Raw genomic sequence first — 27,544 nt, 5'->3', positions numbered from 1 at the left:
TCAGTAAAGTTAAGTAACAATTCTGTTGTGTCTTTGGGTCCTCTTATGGAGGCTTCACGGCATACTCAGATGATGCATTGCAAAGCTTCAGTCATCACAGTCCTTAATAGCAGGATTTTTTAGCACTGCCTCTCCTAGGCCTGGATTTCTCTCCTGTGTATCATTAACATTCCTTACCCTCACAGAAGGAATGCCAGAGCTGCTTCTTGTGGCTCTTGTGTTCACCTGCGAGTACAGTCAGCTGTATTATCCGAGGGATAGGACACTGAGTGATGGCAGGCAATTGGTGTACTGCTGAGCTGGGCTCCAGCCAGCTCAGAAACCTCTCCCCTTGCTCACTGCTCTGGCAGAGTTTATTTGCAGAGGCACCAGAGCACGTCCTGGTGCACATCCAGGAAGGCTGGCACCGACCTGAGGCCAATGAGCCCTGCTGAACTCGGCCAAGCTCTGCCTCTCCATCTCCCCTCTCTGCTCCCTCACTCCTGGATCTGGGAACGCAGCCCAGACCCACCTGAGCAGGCTCTGTGCACTGCCAGGCTTGGTTGGGGAAACAAGCAGACTGCTTCTGGGCCTCAGTTGGATCTGAAAGCCACTTAACCATATTTGTGTTATGTTGCACCTGCCAGACCCAGACTGGAGGGTGAGCCAAGACAAAACCCACCCAGCTGGCTGTGTCCATGGCACTGCTCACACAACAGGGATCCCGTGCCTGTGGAAAACAGAGTGCTATTTATAATGGTCTGGTACAGAGCACGTTTGTCCTTAAAGCAATAATGAGTTCACAACTCTAAAAGAAATCATTCTAAATATTCCAAGTTTGCATTACCTGACTAGAAACATAATAGTGAGGTTTACTCATTTGTTTAAAGTGGAGATGATGCAGAACATAATGTAGCTCTCTTCTAGTTTCATTAATATTGTGAAATGCACAGAAAGGTGCTCTGACCTGTCCAAATTAACATTAACAATATTTCCCCTTCTGTGTTGCTCAAGCACATCTGAATGATGGCTAGGAGTTGACCAACAAAAGGTAATTGATTTTTCTGACATCTATTTGCTTACATCCAACAACCTCCTTCCTCAAAGTGAGTTCATAGTATGCTGAAAAACAAGCCCTAACTTCTAGTAGTTGAAAGCTTGAATGGATGCTGCATAATCTTATGAAGCTGGAAAAATCTAGAAATAGAGATATTCTGCATGAAGGAGAAAGATAGGAATGACTGCCCAACACAGCAGCAGAGATACAGAGAATTTAACCAGTTACACAAGCCCCAATTCTTCAATAAACATCAGTTTGCAATTTCCTGTAGCTTCAGCTTAAGGAGTGCATTTCATACTTGAAAGGGGTTAAGTTTAAAGAATCAAACTATTGACATATTTGTACAATTTACTATGCAGCTCATCTGTAATAGAGTGGCAATGTCCTGCATCACTTGACTATCACTGCTAGGATAGACTGCACTCTGCTACACACTGCACCTGTATTCCAGCACAGATATTAAACAACAGTTTGCTCTTTGGAAATATCCTCTTTAGGGAATTCAAGAGTATCCAAAATAGAAATTAATTCAGATGATTCAAATAGTTAAAATAATGGCAAACATACTGGCTTTGCCAGGGAGACAAAGCACTGGGAAGCACAAAGCACTGACAGCATTGCAGTGTTTTAGTATTAGTGGCAGTTTCTTTTTTACCTTCCAAATTGTGTAAAAATTCCCACAGATATCACAAGAGAATCACTATCAAAAATAATTTTTGTTTTATGTGGGAAATTAGGCTAAAAGCCCTGAAAGGCATGGATCAAACACCTTCAAAACCTTGCTCAGAATGACAAGATAGCAAATTCATTTGCTGGGATTTGAGACCCCTGTTCAACTCAAGTGTAGCACAGATTTATGCACAATTCAGATACCAAGTTGCAGGGCCACTTATTTGCTTCTCATGCAAGTTGTTCAGTTTCATGTCCATCATTCTTTGGACACATCTGTAAGCCTCATTATTCATTTCTAGCAATCAAGGCAGCCTCAAAGCCTGATTTTCTCAGGTTGCTTCTTCTATTTCTCCCGGTGATTTATAGGAAAAATCTGTTTGCATTTATACAATGTGAACTTCTCTCAATGCACATAAGCTTTTCAGCTATTTTTCACTAATAATTTACAAGGTTTTCCCACTTAGCAAGCAGCTAAAGTGTCTTCATTCATCAGTCATAAACAACATGAAACTATTTTACTGTTGATAAATTCTGGACTTTCAGGGATCTTCTTGCAGCAGGTCAGGAACACAGCCAGTATGATACAGCTACAGCAGTGAAGTTACTAGTTAATGTCTTTTTGACATACCTTTTTTGCACAAATACAGACTCCAGAATGCAACCGGTCAACTTGCAGGCTATAAGGGCACAGTATTCCAATTTGAAATGTTCATTACAAGCTTGCAGTTTAGAAAACACGGGATAAATCTCAGCAATTTACTCAGTATTTAGCCTAAGTGACTTCATGCTCAGGAGTAATTCCATCGTGCATGCTCTTCCAGGCAGGAATGCTGGGATGCTTTGCATAACAGAGCTGTAACTGAATTTCTTCCTACCTGAGCCTTGGTAAGTTAAAGTAGCCACCATTTTAGCAGAATCTTTTAGTTGCCTGAAACAAAACAGAGTGTTGATCCTCTGCCAGAGGAGGATGAGAGTGGTCAGTAGCCCACAGGATCATGCTCCTCTTCTCACTGCAGTTTGGGCTCTTTGTTTAGGCAAATTTGAAGCCCAAGAATGACAATCCCTCAACATTTGTAAAGTAAAAATACTTTATGTGACTTTATGTAAGTGCAGGTGTGTTATCCTCAAATGAAACCTTTGATTCAACAATTCTAAACACACTTGCAAAGTTGCAGAGAATAATTCACATGGCTGTGAATTGATTTATCTCCTACTGATTTGGCTACATTGATTATTCTGATGCCTTCTTAACTGGCTTAACTTTGGATGTCATTTTTATTATATGTGCTTACTATGCCCCTCTCATTTGATTAAATTAGAGCTGTGAATCAATTCTCTCTGCCATGCAACTGAATTTTCAGATATGGTTTCACTTCATTTTATATGAGGTTATTTAGCCTCCCCTCTCCTCACCAGACTGTTTTAATAAATGTGTATTCATACTACAGGGCTGCAAATGGAAACAGTATTTTACTTTTACTAATTTTAATACTGAGGCTCATGGGTAAATCTCACTCAGCATCACAGAAGGGATACATTTGCTAACTTACAATATCTTTCCCACTTAACAAGCTTCTCAGCTTCTTTTTTGGAATTAAATCCCTGCAAATGGAGGTAAATTCCTCATCAGTGATTCTGGAAACTAGTGGATACTTGACAGGATGTGAATACAAAAACAATGCAGTCATTTCTCCTCTTATTTATATTTACCCTCAACTCCTCCTTTCCTAGTCCATCTTTTTTTTTTTTTTCCCATATCCTACAGGAAGAAGAGTAAAGAGATTTTTAGATATCAACAATTAAAATATTAAATATTTATTAAACAATTAAATAGGAAACACTCCTGTCCAAGTGATTCATTACTATACAAGGGATGCTTTTTCTCTACTTGAGGAAGAGAGAAATCAGACAGAAACAAGATGTTGGAATTATGTACCTGCATACACTGCTGCTCTTGACTGTGAATAATTCAATGAATTCTTCTCACCACTCACTATGTCCATTTCTAGAAGTTCTTTGAGGGAACAATTCCTCTGACTACATCACAACATAATCCCAAAGCTATGAGCATTTTTTACATGATGCTCAATAAAATATATCAATCATCTATGATTAGTCTCTACATTTGTTTCAAAGAAGGTCCCAACCTTTACAGAAAAGGAAACCAAATTCATTTTCTTCTGTTAATCAAGTTGACTATTTTTCTCCTGTAATGTAAGTCTCCCTACTTCACTGCACCTCTAGAGTTTTACATAGTTCCCTTCATAATCATTATGGAAATAAGGGGTAAAGAGTTTAAGAGAGGAAGAGTACAAAGGCAGTTACAGAAAAGTGGAGATATTTACAAAATTTTTTACCTAGTACAATACCACTAATAGTCAAAAGGCATGAGTTTTAAGGTCTTGACTGATCTTTGCTAAAACCCTCAACGTTTATTGTAGTGATTCCATACTCTAGCTTCTCCCCAAGAGCTGTCCCTTACAGCCTCTGCTGTCAGAAGCTTCTCTGAGCTGCCAGCCTTTGTTCTCATTGGGGCTGCACTGGGAGCAGTAGAGCACACAGGGATGTGGGCAGAGAGGCCTGAGAGTAGCTCCTAAACCCAAAATACATCACCTTCACATCAGCAAAACTTCCCCAAGTTCATTTACAGCCATCTCAGACATAATTACAACACAGTCATCCTTTACCTGGGGTGTCTTTGTATGTACACAGCCCTCTGTCATTCTGATCAATGCAGGGAAATATTTCAATACACTTGCAACGTATGCATTTTCATCGCTCATATTAAATCTAATTTACTATTTTCACAAGCTATCTGGTGCTAATTACACACACTGGGAATTACGTTAAGCAGGAGTTATTGCTTTTTAAGAATGCAGTTTAATAGTCAGAAACCAAAATTCTGCTCTGATAGCACAATGCCACTGTAGTTATTTTTTTGCTTTGGGAAAACCGTAAAACACCTAATATCTCTGACCTCAGTACACTTCTTGTTATCACGGATTCATACCTAAATGCAATTCTTAAGAAAACCAATTGCATTTTAAATGGCATGCCTCTTCTCCCCACACATACCTTCTCTAACTGCCCCTATGTCCTTACTTTACTAGTTCACTTAGTTTACACTGAAAGGTCTGAAATAAATAGCTACTGGGGGACTCTTTGGAATCAAAGGACTCTAATGTTTTTGTTTTTTTTTTAACTGGCAGGAACCTTCCTGCAGCACTGAAGGCAATGTGTAGGCACGGTGTGCTCACGGTGCTTCTTTACATCTCGTGGTCATTCTTTCTCCGCGCCCCTGGCCAGAGGCAGGCCGGGTGCTGGCAGGTCTGCTCAGCGCACGTGCAGCGTGGCAGACAGTGAGCCTGCTTGTGCTGGCAGTTACAAGGTTCTGGTTCTGGCAGGGACAGCCCCTCCTGCCAGCACCCCAGAGCCAGCCCCACCAGCCTCGCCCCAGGCTGCAGTGGGTGCTTTGGGACACGCTGACCTCCGTGGCCAAGGACTGCACAGGGACGGCTCTCGCAGCTGACCGTCCTTTGCTTTGGCAAGCATCCTGAGCCCTGTTTCTGCCAGGCATCTTGGATTTTCTGTTCTGAGAGCTCTAACCTTCACCTAAATCCCTTGGAGAGTCCCAGGAGCTCAGCCGCATGCCCTGACTGATCATGAGGGGTGAATTCCACTTCCCATATCTCCGTGCCCTCCCCCTTAAACCACACTCTTAGTTCAGGACTAAGATACAGCTTTCTCCTTCTTTGAACAGGAACAGACACTGAGATGGTTTCCCATGTAGGAGTCCTGGTGCCAAACCAGCAGAAATTCTGGTTGTGTACTTTCAGTCTTCCTTATCTCAGTTAACCAAACTGCCGTTAGTCAAGTTAAGCAGCCCTATGCTAAGAATCTGTTCACAGATACTCAGAAAAATGTTAACTGCAAATGTTTACTGCAAACTGGAGCACTCAAACCACCCTGACAATCCACGCTCAGGGCAGGTGACAGCAACAGAATGAGATGTAGACACAGTCCTCAAGGCAGAGGCCAAGGAATTAGGATTTCTGAATACACTGTGATGTGAACTTCTGTGTGTTTCAGATGAACTGACAGGGCACAATAGCTCTCAGCTCACCTTGGCTGACATTACAGGGCTTGTGAGCTGTTACACAAAATGCTAGAGGCATACTGGCCATGGAGACACCCAAACACAGCTTAAAGAATACAAAAGTTCCTACAGCACAGCCGTAGGAAAGACAATGTCCTCTGCAATACAGTTCGTTCACTTCCAGGGAAGCTGGGGATGCCCCGTTCCCAAGGCCAGGCTGGATGGGGCTTTGAGTAACCTGGTGGAGTGGAAGGTGTCCCTGCCATGGCAGGGGAGGTGTAACAAGGTGATCTTCAGTGTCCTTCCAACCCAAACCACTCTTTGATTCCATGGACTCGGAGCAAGTACTGTCCTCAAGATGATGCCATTCAGGCAACAGATGCTGTTACTTGAGGTGCTGAGCTCTAAAACCTAGAGGAATAATTAAACCTACTGCAAGCTTTCTGTTTCAACTATGTAGTGTCCATATTCTACATGAAAAATAAACTGGAGCTGGACCAAAGGTGCCATATTACTACATATTTATGATTGCAACAACCTCTTAATGAAGTGCCTGTGTTTTCTCTTGTGCCTGCCATCCTTACACTGTGCTACAGAGCACATGGATGTGTTTTTACCATCAGCTAGATAATCTGCAGGAGCTGCCTTTGCTTCATTTGTCAGAAGTAATGCTTTGTACACCTCTGCTGGGAATGCTGAGCTAGCTGCTGAATACAGAGCCAAGAGGTCTAGATATTGGCTTCCTTCCTTTTAATTATCATCTCACATGTAAAGGAGACTCTTTTATCTTTCAGAGCACAAGGGTCATATAAATAGTCTTTAGTGCAGAAAAGAGCTAGACAGTTTCATGGTTATAATTTAGAATGTAGTTCCATTTCAGTTATTTAGTCCTGAAGCCAAATGAAGCAGAGAAATGTGAGTTTTTATGATATTATGTCTTCCAAAAATATTGTTTGGATCTTATTAAAATCTTTCTTCCCAATAAGCCAAAGACACTTTGTTGAAATAAGCATTTTTTTTGTAAAAGTGAAAATGAAACATTCCAGCAAACCATTCCCAAACCCAGATGGAAAGAAATAAGTCCATGTGTTTTCTGTTCACTTCCCCCCCCTCCCAAAAGCTACATTAATAAAACAAATTCATCAAAAAGTTCAGCTGCAGTGTAGGTATCTTCACTTAAACACATGCCATCAGTGTTTGAACAGAACCATGATTGATTTTTTTTTTTTTTGAGATTACATTCATTTGAGGAATTTAACTAGGTAGATGTAATATAGACTTTTCTGAGTCCCTTGACTGAACATAGCATGACATTCTGATTAAAAGATTAGCACTGTGCTGTATCAGTAGAACACATTTTAAATGGATTAGGAACCGACGACTGGACAGATCTCAAAACAGAGCAAGTTACTATTCAGAGAAATAAGGGGATTTCTTAAACCATGGAACTGCAAAATTGAGCTAAGACTCATAGAGACCTGAACAGGATTTTTTTGTTGCTCTGCACTTTGAAACAGAAAAGGTTGGAATAATATGTAAACATATTTGCATCTAGCTCTCATTAACAACAGCCAGGTGGGTCCTAATACAAAACATTACCTGCACAAAACACCAGGAGGATGATTCTGTCCTAATGTGCTTCTGTACTTGTGTGACAAGGGAGAGAGAGCACCACCACCACTTTATGAACACCAGCCATGACAAGAGCAGAAATCCTCAGAGCTGTCCGAGCATTTCAGCAGTGACTGCATTTACCACGTCTGCTTCATTAAAAGACCCAGTCTGATCCCACTGTGGTCTCCAAAACTGTGCAAAGACCTTCCTGAAAATGAACCGAGATGTTCAGGAACAGTTCCCAGTTTGGTTCCACCATCACTTTAAGCCTTGCAGGAGCAGGAGCACGACTGTAGCTGTGCAAGATGCTCCTGAACACTCACAGGTCAGGGAATTCCACTGCTCCACTTCAGAGGGGTGGGGTTACAAGACATGTTTTTAAACAACTGATGCATGGCTCTAAGAAAGCTTTGAAATACCATCACAACTGAAATACCAAGTCTCACAACATGATACTCTCCTGGCCAACAAAGAAAAACATAGGTCTTAAAACATGAAGACCTATGAACATCCTTCATTAGTTTTCAGAGGGTTGAGAAAAGAAACCCTGGAGTAGCCATGCTTAGGGATCTTTGTAAAGAGCTTGGATTAAACAGGGTCAAAGAGGAGGGTTACTAAATTCTCTTCATTAGATAAGATTCTGTGAGCCACTGTCAAGCAGGTAGCTTGCAATTTGGAAAGGCAGCTTAAAAGTTTTTGGTGCTTAACTGTGAAGGTAAAGTCTTAAAAATATTCTTGGGGGCTGGAACAACTCTGCTACCTTTGACTCTAAACAAAGGAAAACTTCCTTGCCTTTAAGTGTGGGACACGGGATCAGTATTCCCACAAAAGCAGGCATGTTGGTTAGTGACACAGGGGAGGATGTGGAGAACAGCAGAAGCACCTGGCCCTTCCAGCAGCAGGAAATGAGGAAATTGCCACAGACTGCAATCTCCTCCACTGCATTCCCTCTGTTTCCAAAGGGAGGGAAGAAGACAGACCTAAGGTCACCAATACATTTCCTACCTCCCTTTCTACAGGAAGGTGACCAGAGGCACATTACACTTCATGATATTAGAGCATTTTTGCTTAAGAAAATTTGAAATTTAGAGAAAAGAGCCGTCCACTTAATTAAAAATAACTAATCCCCTAATAATGCCACCACCAAAAATTACTTGTCTTTTGGCAAACACATCTTTCTATCTTAATAAAACATGTTAAAATAATATGAATCTGCTTCTGTCGTCTTCTGTATATGTGTGTGCATTCAGGTAAATAAACATGCACTAAATCCACCTTGGTTATCCTTTTGGGTACTATTTTTGTTTTCCCTCCATCATTACTCTTGCTGTTTCTGCAGCATAGTGTCACTTCTAAGCAAAACCAAAAGAATTCTTTGTCTTCTTCATCCTCCCAACCAAGTTTGATTTATCTGAGCACCAGCTATCAAACCAGAAATATAAACTTTTTTCCCTGACACAAGGAATTATCATAGAGTCATGGAATATCCTGAATTGAATGAGACCCACAAAGAATAATAGGATTTATAGCTGCTCTTGGTAAGGAGAGGAAAAAAAATAATCACAGGATTCACTTCTTAGGTGACTATACCTCATGGGTGCAAAAATCACACGACCAAATCTCTCCCCAGATATTTAGTTTGCTGACACGTACTGTAAAGTGACTTATGTTTGATCATGCAATAGTCTAATGAATCAATCAAAATCAGCCTTTCAGTCCAGGCAGTGCAGAGCCTAATAATCAAAATTACGAAGGGAAGCGTTGCATTGATTTTTGTTAATCTAATCTCCCCCTCAGCACCAGTGCATCATTAGATCCCTGCACCTCCCCAGCTCCTGCCTGGCAGCAGTGACAGCTGGGGCTGCAGCTCTGCTGACAGCATTCTCATTAAACAAAGCCAGCCACTATCAAAGTACCCTCATCAAAAAATCTGACAACTGCCACTCGTGACTCAAGGATTGTGTAACCATAATGCAACTCTCCTTCTAATACTGCCATAAAATTAGTAAGTAAGAGCTCTGCATAAAGCAGGGAGATACTTATTAACTTCACTTTTTGTACCACTTAATATACCGTTGTTTTAATTGTGTTCATTTGTTATATCTCTGCTCTACAGAAAGCTGCTAGAGTGGTTTGTAAATCCCTTTGTGTCAAAAGACAAACAACTGACTCAGCCTGCAGTGCAGGAATAGGCAACAGAAAATCACTTAATCCCCAGGTGGTTTAGTTCTACCCCACTGACTGTGATAAAGGTGTAGACACAGGAAAGCAGATTTAGTAAAAATATCAAAAGCAAGGCTCAAATCCTAGGTCCCAGTTGGCCTCTTAGTGTACCTCTGAAATTCAAGGGCTGGGATAAGAAGGCTGCTTCAAACAGGCAACAAGTATTTCCTTCCATATAAGCCAGCTCTTTATTAGGATGGGAAAACAGTGGCCACAGCATTACTCATAAAACAGGCTCCTGACCCTAAAGGACATAATAAGGTCAAAAAGTGTGCTGAGAGCTGCACCACTCTTTAATTAATGCTCTCATCCACAAGTAATACATGGAATTCTACATAACTTGTTATCCCAAAAAAGGTAAACAATGTTGCTGTGGTTTGTCTTCCGGAGGATCCTCTCATCATTATCAGGGCTGTAAAGAAATTCTCTTCCTTATTTACTTGCCTAATGTTTAGTGAAAACTCCTATATGTCACTGAGTAAAATGGACAAGAAAAAAATCCGAGCATATTTCAAGAACACTTCTGAAGGAAAGTTCTTGGGCAAAAAGAGATTTTTAAATTTAAAGAAAACCCAATGAACAACTGAAACACAACAAACCCAAACAACCAAAGAAAAAAACCTCAAGATTCAAGCTACAACAAAAAAGGCCAGTTCCACCAATCTTGAGCTCCAGTTGCCTTGCATGAAAAATCTACTCCAACTCCTCAGTCTTGTGTGCTCTATGCTGCATACATAATTAAAGCCTACAATTTTTTATTACAGAGAACAAGTGGCTAGATTTTTACCAGCGATAGAAAAATAACATGACATTTGCTTTGGAACGCTAGTAAAAATTTTGTGATCAAATGCAAGGTGTTTTATGGAAGCTTCCTTTCTCTATCATTATCTGTCATTTTCAGTCAAAACACAGCTAATATTGGACATCTGGGAAAAAGGCTGCTTTTGCAGGCTTTGCTTCATGAGCGGAATATGGCAGATAACAGAATATTTTCAAGTTTTTCCCCTTTGTGGTCAGAAATAAAAAGCAGAATAAATATATTTAAAAGAGCTAATGAGTCCCAAGCAGCAAGATCTTCATCTTTTGAAGACTTTTATGAACCATAATTATCTAATTACTGTTAATTGGTTGAGTGGGATGAGAGAGTGCCATGGGTGTAGGAGGGCATGCATTGCACTCAGAACTCATCCCAGCACCACTGGCTGTAATACACAACTTGCTCAGGAAAATCAACAATTTACATGAAAAGTTTTTTGATTGAATTTGCAGTTTTCATCTGTGATTTAAAAACTATTGCTGATTCTTCATGCCCTGTACATGCTAAATTAGCAAAGTTGGACTGGCTTCCTCTCATGCTCATGAGATCTAGAAAAATCCACAGAATATACATTTTTACTCTATTTTTTTTTTTTACAAAAGCACCTTCGCTCTAAAGATTGCACTCTGCAGCCCTGAAGTAACCCTGAAGTAACCCTGAAGCAACTAAGTTTTTACATCCTGAATCCCAGGCACATAGCAAAGGGTTAACTCGAATGCAATTTGCCAAAATGGACTCTGTGAACCCGTCATGATGGCTTAAAAATGTCTGAAAATAGGAGTTCTGGCTCATGGTGGTGCCACCCTGTTTTTGTACGTATGATTTTAAGTATCTCCAGACCACTGCTGAATGGTCCCTGCCAGTGATGATTGTGGTGGTGCCTTGTCTCAAGGATTACCCTCTCTTCCAGCAGTTTAATGGGGGTGAAATGATCCGAAAACTATTGGTTAAGCACAATTAATACAGTTTTTGATACTCAACTTTTGATACTCAACTGTGCTGGACCACTTTCATGGGTATGATTGCTAAAATCTCATCTAAGCCCTATGCAACATGAAGAGCAAAATTATGTGCTTAACCAATTGTTACTCTTATCTGGCAGAACTTGGAATGAGTGGCCATGTGGTGAAGGGGGCTGTGGAGAGTCAAGCTTTCTTCTCCAGAAATTTAGAACAAAACTAACTCAGTGCTGGTCCGCTGGAATACCGGAATAATACCTTGATCTTTGGTCAAACGCTTTCCTCTTCTGAGAAAATAGAATGTGAGCATTTGCAGATTTCTGATGCATTAGGAAAAGGAATGGAAGGGAAAACAAATGGGAGCACCACTATCTGGCACACATCATTACCTGCTCACCCGGGTGGGCAAGGCACAAACTGAGCCTAATAGCCCTCCTTTGTCTTCTAAAACACAGCCCAAGGCCTTAAACACATTACTTACTGTCCAGAAATGGTGTTTCATTAAACAGCCACTCTGCTTATTAGCACCTACTGCAGTGACAGTTCTGTGGTGGCAGTGCACACACACAGCAGCACACTGTCACTACAAGATTAACAGGCATGGCAGAGTTTGAAGAGCAGCCCAGATCTGTTGAATCAGACACATCATTGCTCCCTACTCCTCATATCTCAAGTAATTGAGCCAGTAATGTGCTGTCCCTGAGAGGCTGGAAATGCACTGGCTCCTTCAATAATAAGTGCCTCAGCCCAGTTAGCAAAATGCTGGCAAGAGGGAACAGAGGTCTTTTTTAAAAAGAAATAGCAAGGTATGCTTTGGCATGGAGGAACTCAGTGAGGAGTGAGACCTCAAAGAAATGAGTAATCTGAATACAGAAGAAATATTGCTGTCTGCACTTATATCACACTTATATTTTGCCACCCACTGTAGTTATGAAAATAGCCACTGCTTTTATTCTATTTAGTTTCCTAGAAAAACTGAGATTAAGTGCCCTTTGGAAGATCATTTCCACTTAACTACAAAAACACTGCTCTGACTATATTACCATTACAGCACTACCTCATGCTCCACATTTCAGACAAAACGCTGTGCCCAAAATAGTTACTATCATATTTTGTTTTGCCATGCTTTTTTTTTTGCCCAAAACTTCGGTTACAGGCTGGCTGTGCTTACAACAAAAGAAAAATTCCCCTGTGCAACTGGACCAGAGATGCTAAACAATGTCTTATAGGTCCAGAGCCTCAACAGGGCTTATCAGAACTTTGAGAGATTCAAACTGTGCATACCCTCCATAGCCTGGGCTTGATCAAACAGCTCTGACTCTTCCACGACCAGGAGAGGTTATTCCAGGATCCATAACAGCACACAGACAGCTGTAACTTTTGTTTACCCAGCCTCAGCCTCTTTTAATACTGGAGTGTAGGAATATCAAGTGATGACTTGGGGACTTTGCTCAGCAATATAATAAACCCCCCTCCTTCCAATGTTGTTTAGAAACAGTAACAACAATTTCAAAAGCAGCTTGAATAGCACTTAAATTTGTGTCTGTCTCACACCATAATAGCCCAACATTCTATAGTGAAGAGCACAGACATACAGTTGAAAGCTGTACAAACTGTTCTACTTCCTCCATGTCTTGTGAAAGCTCAGCCTGAATTTTTCAATAAATTGAACACTTGTTCTCATTCTATGTACCAACCTAAACAAATCTGTGAGATTTTCATGCTCTTTCTACTCTTTTCTTTGCTATCTTGATGTTGACATCAGATTTATCACGAGAGTTTCTAACCATCCATGATTAATTTTGTAAGCAGCACTATAGACGATCAACAACACATTCTCTTAATTTTACATCTGATCATCCAGCACCCATTATTTTCTCCTGAAGTGTTTTCCACAAAGAAATTTAGAAGTAGGAATTAATGTGGTCTTGAATTAATTTCCCTCATCAACCAGATGGTTTAATTACTGGAAATGAAAGAGCCAAGAAGGAAGAGTACCAAATTCAAAAGACTATAGAATGCAGCATCCCTTGTTTATTTAAGTCTCAGTGAAACTCAGAGAATTAAAACACATGTGGAGAAATTTCACTTAAAATCACAACACTTTTTCTGCTCTCTTTCAAAAAGAAACCTATTAAATCAGAAATTCATTTTAAAAATTGGCTGTTTTCTACAGTGTGGATGTAATTGGATGTGCAGACTTCTTCCAGTGCAAGTTTTAAGTGCGAGAGTAATGATAAAAGATAATATAAATATCACTCCAGTGCCCCTTTCCCTCTGTGACTCACACTGTTATGTGCTTATGAGCTCCACATCTTGATACCCTGGGAAGCCTGCAGGTATTCTTCATGTTTTATACATCTGAAGAGTCAAATTGTGCTTTTTGGTTTTTTCCCCTTTTTTCCCTTCCTTTTATTTTTCTTTTTTTTTTTTTTAATTGAAGAAGTTTTTAAATAAACCTTTTAAAACGTTTGATGTTTAAGTGTGAAATTAGGATTTTTGACACAGCTGTTGACAATATTCCAGCCCTTTGTGGTCCACTGAAATCCACCAGAGCTGCACAATCTTTTCTGAGTAGCACTGCAAGACTACAACTTACAGAAAAGTGTGATAATAAAAACGTAAGTGAAAAATAGCACCTGCAACTTTAGCTTTTTCATCTAGCGGGTTCAAAATCTCAAATACATATTTGTTTTAATCTCTGTGACTTTCTGCCACGTTAAAGCACAGCAGTACAAAAGGATCACAAGTCCACTCGGTTACTGCGGCACTGTCTGAATTTCAGTGAACAGATTAACCCAGGTTGGAATTTGGCAGCCTTCTCTACATTGCCCTCTTGCTTCTTCATATTTTGGTCTTCCTGACTCTGACCAGATCCCACCTGGACTATGTGGGAAGGGTGGCCTCCTGCCCAGTGGCTGCTGTGGTGTAGCTGCTCTGACAATTGCACCCTTTTTGGTAAAGAAAAACCTTCTCAGTCTTGGTCTCTGCATCCCAGCTCCTGGGTAACGCACCTCAGTGTGCTGGGAGTTTTGATGAACGTGAGGCTCTTTACCAAAGCAGCAGGGCAGAACAGTGTTTTCCAAATTGCATTGCAGGGGAAGCTCATCAGACCTGCGATAAAGCTCCCTGATCATGAAAGGGAGCAGCTCCCACTGGCTTCTGTGGGTTGAGTTCTAGCCCTGAGTGAGCACAATCTCATTTAAGTCCTTGTTCATGGCCTCACTGTATTTCTCTCTGGCTAGTGATTTGCTCTGGTTCTCCTGATATGCTCCTTAGTAGAAACATTCTCACAGATACAACATATCACCTCCCCAAATGAAAACATTCTAGAGAAGTAATCATTTGTGGCCATGACTTGAGAGGAAATGTTTCGTGATTCTGAGGTCATTTGCATTTGGATTAATCTCCAAAAGCTCTGCTGAACCTTCCTGCACTTACAAAGCTGCCTATAGCTTTCACATTATCAAATAGGTTATGGTACCACACCTTTCACTTTTTGGGTTTTCCCTGTTCAGAAATAGTAGACATGGCTTAAATCTTTCGGAGTCAAGTTCATCTGGGCATTTCAAAGATCATATATTCAATGAAGTTAAATGTTTTCCCTCAATTATCCCTCAAGTAAAGCATATGTACATCCACACAGATGAAAGAATATTTGCTACTGAACTTTACTGCGCCACGGCGCTGTCTGGGTAAAGACAGAATGGATTCGCTAGCTCTGAATGTTAAAGAACAAGGAGAAAAAAACCCAAACAGCTGAAATTGTTTTCCTATCCCCTCTGTGTTCTTTTCCTCTGAAAATGTTAATCCATACACTCATTTTGTGTTCATAACTCCATCCCACTCTCTCTCCTCTAATCTTTTATTTGCTTTCTTTCCTGAAAAATCTTTGTTAGGACATACCTAGGCTGATGGGCAAGAAGCAAATCAGGAAGCTTATCTCTGAGCTCTGGCATTCACTTTAGTTAATTGAAATCTTTCAGGTCTAACAAATCCACTTTTATTTCTCAAACTAGCTAGAAGAGAGTCACAAAAGCATCTCTGCCCAGTAAAAAGAATTAAATGTTATTTCTGTCAGGATTTGCAATGAACTTCTACAAAAAGAAAAAACTGCAAAGAAGTCTATAGTAGCCTCCAAATATGAATGTGTCATATTCTTAGCATGACAAGTATCTGCTGCTATTTTGTACGAATCCATTGCCCTGGAGAGATGGAACTCTCATTTATTATGCTGGGAAGTTGTAGCTAAACCTCACACTTTCCATGGTGATAGGCAGCTTTCACTACAGCAATATCCTTCTGTCACAAAGCAGTTTTCTACTTTACTGCAAGATTTTCTGAATTGGCATTTATGTCTCTGTTTGAATATCTAGCTTACGAAGGTTTTCACAGAATTCCATCCTTGATGCATCATCTTTACAGCAAAACAACTTCTAAGCTTTGGCTACTCTGGTCTACCTCCATTTGGAGACATGGAAATTGAAAACTCAAACTCTCACCTACTTACTTCTAATTTCTGCCTGATCGGACACGTCTGTGAAAGAAACAGGAATCTTTGCTGAAATAAAAATATTTTTTAAAAGTTAATGCTATAAAGCGTAATGCTTTATGAGATTCAGGTTGCTGAAACAATTAAGTAGCCAGTCAACCAGAAAACGATACCAAACCTGTGGCATGCAGCAGGCAGTGGTTGTCACTTGGAAGTAACTCTGAGCTCAGGTATTCACTAGTTTACCACACCACCCTTCCCTTCCCTCCCTCTCCTTCAACACAAGAGCTTTGGGCTGCTTTCTCTTTTCTTCCAGGCTTTTTCTTCCACAGGGGAAGGAAAGGATTTCTCCTTTGCTATGAGAACTCTGTCAATGAAATTGTACTTTTTTGCTCAACTTTCAGCTTTGTACCAAACTGATGAAACTGAGCTTCCCGTTGACCAAGCAGACAGAGAGTAGGACACTAATAATTTTACTGCAGTTAACTAAAGACAAACAAGTGAGATTTAACCTGTTCTTATCTATGGCAATGAGCAGCTTTCACTATTTTTTTCCCTGAGTAGTGCTGTTGTAAAAAGTTTTGTATTTGGACTTCTGCACTTACAGCTTTTTCAACAACTGGCTTTCTTCTAATCACTTTACTACCAACTATTAAAATTCTGCGTGATAATGTCTGAAAGTTTATGTCCTAGGGTTCCCACAATTGCATAAGCCCCAGGTTTCTTCTTCTAAAAAGTGGGAATTTAGTTCCAGAGAGAAGTTTGGAAAAAAAATAACTTGAAAAAATCTAAAAGAATAATTAGAAAAGTGTTTCACAAGAGAGTTTCTTTAAAATCACTATTTTTTAAGCAAGTCTCAGCATTTTGAACGTCTGACTTTAACAATATTGCTTAGCTGTACAGCATAAGAAAATTGTATTTCTGTAGGACCAACTCAATAGCTCACATTTCAACACATCTTAATAATTAACTAGCACAGCTTGGGAACACAGGTCAGCCAGGCTTATTTCTTTTGAGCCAAACAACCCATGTGAGGTTCTGATATGCCTAACACAAAAACCGAGCCTTGTCCCTGTGCAGGAACTCTTGCAGCGGCTTTGAGCACGCACAGCCGCGGCTCCGGGCGCTGTTCGTGGTGCTGAACCGAGACTCGCGAACACCGGCCCGGCCTGCGCCTGCCTTCGACCACATCGAGCAGCCTCTGAACACTCTTCAAACGCTTTTGTTCGACAGACACCGCTGCAAAAAACAACTGCTCCACGACGCAAGTGTGCGGATCTATAACTGATGGGGGTATATTCATGGGTCACCTTCGGATGACTCCATGCTACAGCAACTTGTTGTTCTAATAGACAAAGGGATGACTGGTTGAATAACGGGACCACCCGAACACATACAAGGACTATCAAGGTTGTGGACTTTTTACGTCCCTAAGAACCAAGTGCCAGTCTTCTGACACCTCTGATGGTATTTTAGTTCACTTCCCACAATCTTTATGAATGCAAAGCACCAATCGCCTTCCTGAACGAGGGGTTCTGATTTCAGAGCCTTTTCAGCACTATGCAAGAAAAAAATTGCAAAAAATTTGAAGCTTTTTTTTTTTGGTTGGTTGCTTAATAAAACTTGATGTTGCGTTCTTCTTTGTTAGATCTGTCAAGTAAACTGGAACAATGCAAGTGTTCAGAATCTTAGCAACACTATCACGAGCAGAGTCTCAAAAAATTTCTGCAAAACTGCATACCTAAAAATAAAAAAAAAAACCTGATACAAATATTTTCTTAAAAGGAGTTTCTCCTTTTGATAGCCAGGACCCATAAACGTCAGGCATATCTACAGATAAAGGTGTATTTTGGTTTCACAGCTCTAAGAACTTAGAAATACAAATATCAGAATTTTATATGGTCCCTGGGGAGAGAAAGCTCATAAAAAAAACAACTCCCTCTGAGCATCCTGTCTATTGCTTTACCTTCCCCTATCCCAGCATTCACAGAGCTTCAAATGAAATAGAATTCCTGTTTACAGAGGGGGCCTCTTATTAAGTTCCCACTTGCCAGAGCATCCGTGTGAGAAGATGGGAATCAGAAGCCTCGTGGGAAGTCACTGACTCCCACTGGTGGTTTTACTACCTTTGTTTGGCTTGGTTTTTTACGAGCACAAAATTCAAAACTGAGTTCTTCCCTGTGCTACACCGAGCCCTAGGCAGATGAGGTCCATCTGTCAGACTCCAGGACATCCTCTATCAGCAGGGATATTTGAGCTGACAAAAAGGTCAAGGCACACGGGCAGAGAAATGCTCACGGAGGGAACGTGGCTTGGAATTTGCAGGCACACTTAAGGAAAAGTTCTGGTCCCAAAGACTTGTGTTGCTGTCCCTGTGGGAAATAAGCCAAAATAATGAGGAAAAATATTGAAAGATATTCCATCCTCCAGGCTCTCCTATGCATCCAGTTTTCTCTATTTCAGCTTATTAGTCTTCATTCTGTGTCTCCTGCAGCAGCCTTTGTCAGCACATGAATAATTAATGTTAATAGTCTCATCAACTTCAGGGCATAGTGCAAGACTCATTGAGCAAATGTTGGTTGGGCTTGTCCTGCCTCATGAAGACTTTTTTTTCACACAAGAGATCCCACAGAAGAAAAAGATGTGCTCTCCTTCTTTGGTGTTCCTTGAATAAGTAAATGTAGAAATAAGAATTATGTGTGGTGCTTCCTGGTATATAGACATGGCCAGATTTTCTAATAAATGTGGACATTCAGTGAATATTTAACACAATGCTGTTAGGGAAAAAAAAAGCTGCTTTTACTTTAATCTCTTTAAATCCAGCCAGAAGATTATTTTTGTTGTTTTAGCATCACATGGTCTTATAATATTATGGTTACATTGTCTTACCCATGATTATTTCATAAATTTTAAATAGAAACAAAAAAAAAAAACCAAGAAAAGAAAAAGGGACTGTTTCAGTCACAAACTGTTTTATACACCCTCCCCAAATGGGTTTGTCCACTGAAGGTGTCAGCACAAAACAGAGTGAGGAGAAGCCAAGAGATTTGTTGTGGCCCACCACTCATGTGAGTAGTGATACAAGTTCTCACTCTTACTCTGCATTTTTCCTGCTTTTTAATCCCTTCTCAAATCCATAAGAGGAAACTGGAGTCATAATGAATCTTCCCCTTTTGGCTGTGACTATAAATGAGGCATGGATAAAGTAAGCACCAAATCCTACCTTTGAGAAGCAGACTGCTAATTTAGGTTGCGAGATGCAAATACTACAAATAAAAGAGGTTCAGTGAGATGTATCTGGTTTTTAATCACAGCATGCTTTCCTCCAGGGTGGAATACAATTGTGGTTAGCAGGGAAACCTGTGGTTCCATTTAAGATCCAGTTTATGAAAATGTGAGAAATTGTTGAATACCACTACAGTTGAATAAAATGCCATATTGTTAACCAAACCACTGCAACTTATGCCATTTATCTTACCGAAAGAAAAAATGAAATAAAATGTCAAAATGACAAAATATCAAAATAGATCATCAGGAGTTTCAAATAGTCTGACTCACATAAAATAACCCCTCAAAAGAAATCTCTTCTTAAATCTGCTGAGAAACACTCAAGTCACTCTTGACCACATTGAGAATGCACAAATAATAAATTGTCCAAGTCTCCAGAACGTAAAAATGAAAGTAATTTAAAAACCACAGATGTTTTAGAATAAACAAACATAATATGAAACTATTTATGAAATGTACTTATAATATAGTCGTATCTTCATCTTTTTATTTTACCATATATAAACATAACATGACCTCTAGGTGTTAGAAACCCATTAAAAATATATGAAAAAATGTATGTGTTTTTAAAGCAATCTATGCTACTGGCAGTGCTTTTTAAGTGCTAGTACATCCTTCACTGCTGAGTGCATCAAGAAAATCTCTGTTGCTGATTTGAAATGGGTCTAAACTCAGATAAAAATACCAAAACAATCTGATCAGATGGCTATCGGTTGTAGCAAACAAGGAGTAAATTCAGCAGAACTAGAGGAAAGAGCGCATTAGGACTGGTTTTTGAAGAAACTGGAACGTGCCTTGCAGTAAGACACAAACAGCAGCCTGGGCACGTGCTTCAGTCTGCTCCTGAACTTTAGACCTTAGGCAGGGTGTTTGTTCGAACACGGGGAGCATCCAGGCAGGGGAAGGAAGGAGCCAGAGGCAGCCAGCAGCTGGGCAGCAGCGGCGTGGAAGCGCCTCGCCGTCGCCGCTGCAGCTCCCGGAGGTGGGCAGGGCCCCCGAACAGGACAGCAACCCACGCTGCCACTTCTCCGTGTGGCATCGTCAGCCACAGTCTGCTGGCCAGCCCTGACAGCTGCTCTGCAGCCTTGGATCGCTCCTTTCCTCCATGCCAGTACACAAATTAAAACCAGCCCATTGTACGACGCTCCGCACGTTTTGGGGACTTGCTTTTCTGGTATGTTTTAATTGAGTAAACTTGAGTTGACTTAAAAGTAAGGAAAAAAAAAAAAAGATGAGAGGCAGACCAGCAAATATATTGAAATTCACTTTGCCTGCTTAGTACATAATGAACGATGACAGCATTGGCTTTAAGGAGATAATTATTTTCATAGTCCATAAGAGTGAATATTTACTGGAGACACTTAGAAAAATTTCTTTGCATGAGTGAACTAATAAATTTTAATGAAGACAAGTGTGATATTTGGGGTTATACAATTAAAAGCAAACATATAGCATATTTAGCAAATTGAAAACCTACTAGCTGCATATATTTGTTCTAGCAGCATTTTGTCATTTTTAAAAACTATGCACTCACGTCTACTTTTAATTAAAGTTCTAAACTTTTTTCTAGGTTTAATACCAGTACCCATAGCACCAAAAATGTAGATATTGCAAATATGAAACCATTTATTAAATTGCCTAAATAAGCTGCAATTTAAAAATGAACTCAAGCCTTTCCAGAAAAAAAAAAAAAAATCAACAAATCCATACCCCAACCACCCACAATCTAATATTCCATTACACAGAATGCAACATTGGAAGTTAAAATAAAGGAACTTCAAAGCAGGAGGGCAAGAGGAATGGTGACCTGTGGACTGGACCATGAAAATGAAGTGGTTGTTTTATATTTTAAATGCAATAACTAAAATCTGTGGTTATACTTCCAGACGTTGGCATCTGCCTGTAGGAGATATGAGATTTTTATTTCTTGTTGCTATTTATGATACCCACTGCACTGTGATCTGGTGAACCCTGCCAGTCTCACACGGTGACTTTGAAAATGTCTAAGCAAACAGACGGCGCTCCACTCTGACTCCTAGAACAATATGTTTGCTTTAACACTCCTGCAAACACACAGGCCCTGATAACTAATAAAATGAGCCTTCAAAAGGTCTTAAAACAGAGAACACTGGCACCACGCTGGCCCTGTAGCTTCCCTTGTGTTTTTCCACAGCAGCCAAGCACAAAGAATAACACCCATCTTCAATAAACCAATGGTTTCTGCAGCCCAGCAGACCCTTCACCAGCCCAAGCAGCCCCACCATCTGCAGTTATTTCCTTTTCACTTCTGGGCATTACAAAGTAATGTGACTGTCAAGAGTCCCCCCTCCAAGAACAGGATTTTCCTCTGAAATCCCATTTATTTAGACAAGCAGTAAAAGTGACGTGGCAGCAGAAAGAGAAGAAAAATGATGCTAATTGGGTATGTGGAAAAACCTGCACACTGAGAACCAGGAATTCATTATCCCAGAGCACTCTTTGAATGCCAAAAGATACTGTGGAGTAATCAAACACAACATGATGACAGGCAGGTCTGGGAGAAAGGAAGAGGAACAGCCCAATAGGGAATAGCAGTTTGAGAAATCCAGAGCAGATGGGTAACACAAACAGCAAAGGGAAGACACCACAGAAAGAAAATATTGCACCACCTTAATCCCATACAAGTGCAAACGTCCTGTCTGTGCCTTGCTGGAACCCTTACAGAATTCCTAATTCCTAAATTTCCTAAAACACTGATGTAAGTGCTGCCATTCCCCCCCATATTAAACTCTCTCATGTTGCCTACTTCTGCAAGCCCACATCTACCTGCTCCAGTCTGGAAAATACATAGTCATCTCAGGAGAAATCTCTAGTCTCATTTAATTCAGCAAGGTTATCAATAATTCTAAAGCCCCGTGTGTTAATTTTACATAGAATTGAAAGTGATTCCACGCCAGGCATGTGGGGTTTTAAGCAGTTTGCCTGAAATCATTTCCTCAGGAGAAGTCAGTCAAGCAATGTCGATTTTGGACTTGTCCTTTGTACAATATAATAAGCAAAATGCTTCAAACCCCACGTAACAGCATGGCTGTTTGGGTTATGCATTGTGATATTTGCCATAAACTACCCATTGTGTCTGCCCAGATAACGCTAAGCCCCGTACGCTCTTTTTTGGCGAGCCAGCTGCATTCAACCTACCAGATTAATGACACTTATAAATAAATAAAAGCCTACAATTTACTGTTAATAGAAGACCAGCTGGCATCCTGCAGTGGAGCTGAAGGTGCAGCCTGCACTGACAGAGATTGGTGAGAGGTTGCTGACTCATTTTTCATTTATTTTATGGGTGTTTTTCAGCACAAGGAGCTTACAAGCTATGATGCAGCTATCTCTGTCCGAGTTCTATCTCAACCTCATAACAGAAATCAGTAATTAAAGTTTAATATGCAGCACTGAGACTGGCTGCATCTCTCAAGGGGCCATTAAAAGGAAATTAGCAAAGAACGATGCAAGTTTGCTAGAAGGATTTGATAGCCAATTCTAAATTCATCTGCTTCGATGGGGAAATGGAAAATGCACTTCTGGGGCACCAGTCGTGTGCTTCCTGCAAGTTTTGTGTCTAAACAAATGAAGCACATGGCAAACTTTGAACTTGCCCTTGTAAACCCCTGCAATTGCCATGGATTTGTGGTGCAGAAGCTCCCTTATCTGTCCTGATAACCCAAACTCCCCCAGCATAAAACTCTGTCGTGCAGAGCTGGGTGGAAGGAGAGCAGACAGACAACTGAAATTTGATGCTGATGAGATTCCAAGAGAAGATTGCTTCTAATGCTGTGCCATGCCAGCAACTCAACAAAATGAAGCCCTCTTAGCTGCAAGAAAAACCAGCTTGTAGCACCTTTGCTCGTTTGTGAAAGAGAAAGGTTTTTTGAAAGGTTATTCAGAAGGTTTAGGTGTTTTTAAAAGGCTGTGGCCTTCTAGAAAGCTCCTAAGTTTCAAGACTACTTCACCACTCAAGAGTTCTCATGCAGCTCAAGTGAAGGCAGTTCCTTACCTGCATTATTTAGGCCACGTACTCCCACCAAGCCATCTTTATGCAAACCAAGCAATGCCAGCAATTTCCCCCTGTGCCCAAGATGACTTCTTCCCACATTTTCCAGCCCTCTCAGTTTGCAGAGCAGTAACCAAAGGGAATTATTTTTGCATCCTGGGTTACAGAATAGGTGTGTCAGAGATGTATTTCACAGAAGATTTTTTGGCCTGGTTAGCAAAAGAGCAGAAAGGCTTGTTAAGCCTACTCTACACTTCATTTCTTCATGTTCAGCCTCTATTACAACTCTCCGCTGTGCATGGCTGCAAGTGGCCGTTTACTACCAAAAGTCTCCTATATATCATTTCAAAAGCAGCTTTCTGCCATGACATCAAAGGGAGATAACAGGATCTTTAGGTTGGGAACTATTTCACAGAGTTTTCTTCCCTGTGAAAATTTTATGTGTAAACCTCTCTTTTTCAAGGACAAAGTTTTACATAATAAAATTTCTGTTCCCTGCTTGTCTGTATTTCAGAAAAGAACAAAATCCAGCTATATTGATTTCAAGCATACTTGGGATACAGAGCCAAAAAGCTGCACTAAAAGAGTGCAAGATGGATTCAAGACACAGGACTGTTGTGCAGTGTCCAGCACTCATTGGTCTATCCTGCATCAGCTTCTGGAAAAGAAACTTTCCTGCCTCTGGCCAGACTGGTAGTTGAAAGATTTCCTGGTTTGGAAAGGAGCTTGTACTTGTTGAGATGCAGGTCCCTGGCTATGAGAAGACAATTGCTAGTTTTGAGTCAAGTAGCTCAAATAAAAAGTGTTGGGTGTCAGCTGCTAATCTGAGCAAATCAATGTCATGTTGATTAGTGCCACAGGAATTTGAAGAAAAATTGCCAGGTTAACAAATTCACTTTTCTTGCGAAAGTCCCCATATGTGTACAAGCTTATGTAAGCTTAACTGAAGTCAACAAAGTGCAACTTTTTAAAAACAATGTAAGTGCCTTTTATAGGAGTCTAATTAATGATTATAGTCACCAGGGCAAGTCTTCCAAAAAATCAATGAAAGACAGAGAGGCTTATGCCTTTGTTCAGAGTTATGGAAAACCAGTAACAACAAAGAGAAAAAGTTTCTTTTTTTTTTTTTTCTTTATTTGACACATGCAACTTCTAATGAATATTGCAGTTTGGACTCTAACAGGGTCACTAATTTTAATTTCAAATATAAAAGGTTTATGTCAACATTATTAAGATTAAACATCCCAGAGAAATAGAGGAACAAGGTTTTAATTTTTAGGGGTTTTTTTTAATAAGGATAAAAGCATGCTGGTTTGCTTTTCCTTATTCTGGAAAATGTTTCACTTTTTCCAAAGTATTCTGTCTGTAATACAGTTTGATACAAAGGAAGGGAGAGGAACAGGATAAAATGTAAAGGCAGAGGATTTTCTCCAGCAAAGGACTCCTGTAAAAAAGTGTCTGAACTTCAATAGAGTTTAAAAGAAGCAATTTTCTTCCAAACCCGTGACTTATTTTGAGTAAGGAGGTGCTGTCTCCTAGAAGCAAAGAGCAAGGAAGACATCACACAGATCTGATTCCACTTGTCTAAGCATGTTAACCCATGTCAATGAAACCCAAGTGCTCCTAGTGCTTGCTCAAGGAAAAAATCTTCCCCTGCTGTACCAGGCTGCAGGATTGTCCAGAGGCCCTAAGAATCCTCACCAACGTCCTTAAAGCATCGAGAGCCATGATGGCAGCAGCAAATGATAAACACGTGGAATGTTCCAAAAGACAAGCTTAGCTTATCTCCTCTCCAGCCTTTGTATCCTTCCCATCTCATTGGTGGGATTTCATTAATTTCTACTGCATATCCTCCACTTCAGTCCCACAATTAACTGCAGTTTAGACCATGGACCAACACTGTCATTCGTACAGCTGGAGGAAAAACTCAGGAAATTATGATTTCTTCCTCCTCGGGCTTCACTTGACAGGTACGCATTTAGGACACTTCCTTCTACTCCCAAATTCTCCACATTCCCTCTTCTATCTGCATAATAGTTTTTAATCTGACTCTGTTAACCCGACATTAGAGAAAGTTTGCATGGCATTGCTCTTTCCTTTCATTGTCTAAATGCTCTAACAACGACAGCATGATGCATTTTTGTGAGCTGGCAGAGTTAAGTGGCACCTCGAGGGGGATGGCAAACTCCACCAGCCCAGCCTGGGTACCAGTGGTCTGACTGATCTGGCCTGTGTTCTGCTTGCAGCTGGCAGACACGTTTCATAGCTTTCCATCTAAATATTTGGATCCCTCAAATTAATTTTTCTTCCCCTTCCCCACCAGCCTAACACAATATCTTGAGCAGATAATGCACCAGAATTGATTTCTGAAGTGTGTTTGTGTCTTATAAATAATTTTGTTTAAAAATATTATCCTATAAAATAACTCTTGTCATTGCTCAGAGAACCCAGCTAATCATTACACAGATTTATATTTATTTATACTGTGAGCCTTCTAGCTACTGTAATTGTCTCATTCTCCACATTGTATCAGGCCACCACTGCAGGCAATAAAAGAACACACAATAAGTGTATTCTTTTCCACAACTTTTTTCTTTTTTTTTTTTTCTACTTGCATTGTCACAATATTCCAGTGTCTATGAGGAGATAATTTGGTTGCTACCTGTTTCAAGGACAACTTTATAAAGGTGAAAACCTCCATATCCAGACGAGTTCACTTAAGGATGCAGACACACTATTTAAACAGCAACATTATAATGATCCAAAGCTTGCCACTTCATATTTTTACTTAATGTTTGTCGATATAAGCTAGAAAAGATTAGTGTAAAGTTATTTTGTAATGAGCAAGATCACCCTTTGTGTTTATGCTGATCAATAACAATATGAGATGAGAACTGTGATGCAAAAACTGTCTTATTTCCTGCTAATTTAATAGGGAATAAGGAGGGGTTGTACCACTGTCACACACTGAATAAATAAGCTTAATGCTGTTATTAATAGTGTTTGAAACAGAACCCTGAAAGTTTGTTCTGAAATCTTGCCTAAGGTAAAGCTGAAGTTACAATATCAAGTCACCTCAAACTGCCAAAAATACACGCAGAATTAGAAAAGAAAAAAAAAAGGAAAAAAAAAAGAAGAAGAAAGGTTTTTCTTTCATTTAAGACTGAGCACAAATGGAATCTCATATTGGTTGGGAAGCTTTGTCTTGTTTTTAGACTCTCACAGCAAAACCTCTTTGTGTGCCCACCTGTAGCTGAACGCACACACAAAACCACATCCCCTCCCGCTACAGCATTTCCTTGCAGGCATCCAGCAAGCATCAGGCCAGAACAAGCTGGTCCCGTTATGGCAAGGCAGAGCCATCAGCGAGCCAGGCCATTCCAGAGAGCCTGACCCACTGCCACGGACGCTGTGCTGCCTTCGCACAGCTCTGGTGCAGCAGCGCTCCGCTGCTGCCTCCTTGTTCTACAAGAGCAACCAGCGCTGCTGCCGCAGCAGACTGGCTGAATTCTGCACGGAGCTGGAAGTCAAGATCAGTGCCTCATCAAACAAAAGGCTTGGTCTCAGAACGAGATAAAGCCTTTTCTGCACAAACATGGAAATAAAGCCCTCGCGAGCCTCCTGCTGCGGGCACCGCCTCGCGGAGATGGCAACATCGGAGGCACTGGAGCAGCAAGGGGCTGGCAGAAGGGCTGACAGTGAGCCACCATACCGTGGGTGTCAGAAGCCTCACGTCAGCAAAACAGCATTCACCAGCTGGAGGCCCACGAGTGCCAGTTTTCATTATGAACTTTATTTTCAAATAGAGTTCACAGTTTGTACGGGGTACGCTTCATGCCATCAGAGCATTTGGGCACTGCACCAGCCAAACTGGTGGCTTGCTATTTTCTTGGAAATAGAACTGCAGACCTAAAGTGCTTGTGTTCATTCAGAACAATAATCTTTTGCAGTCAGTTCGTCAAGGATCGTGTTATCCAGATGTACAAGTAAAATACTTAATGATTTCTGTACACAGAGTTATTATCCTCTGCTCTACTTTCACCTGTAGACTTATGATTATTCTTTCTATATTTTTATTTCTTACAAAGTCAGAATTCTTGTACATGTACATTCAGCTAAATGTCGATTTAAATGTTTATTTTGGTTTGTCAAGGAGATTGTTGCTGAGTTTTGCATACCTTGAGTCCATTGTACCCATGCCACAACTCAGGAGGCGGAAAACATGCACATGAAGAGAACTGGTCAGTCACTTTGTGATTTCAGCCGTGCTCTCCAACATTCATTTGGCACAAATGTAACACTTCACTGCTGCTC

This window comes from Cinclus cinclus, chromosome 21, assembly GCF_963662255.1.
Source record: "Cinclus cinclus chromosome 21, bCinCin1.1, whole genome shotgun sequence".
Taxonomy (NCBI): Eukaryota; Metazoa; Chordata; class Aves; order Passeriformes; family Cinclidae; genus Cinclus; species Cinclus cinclus.
This window is presented reverse-complemented; position numbering follows the sequence as displayed.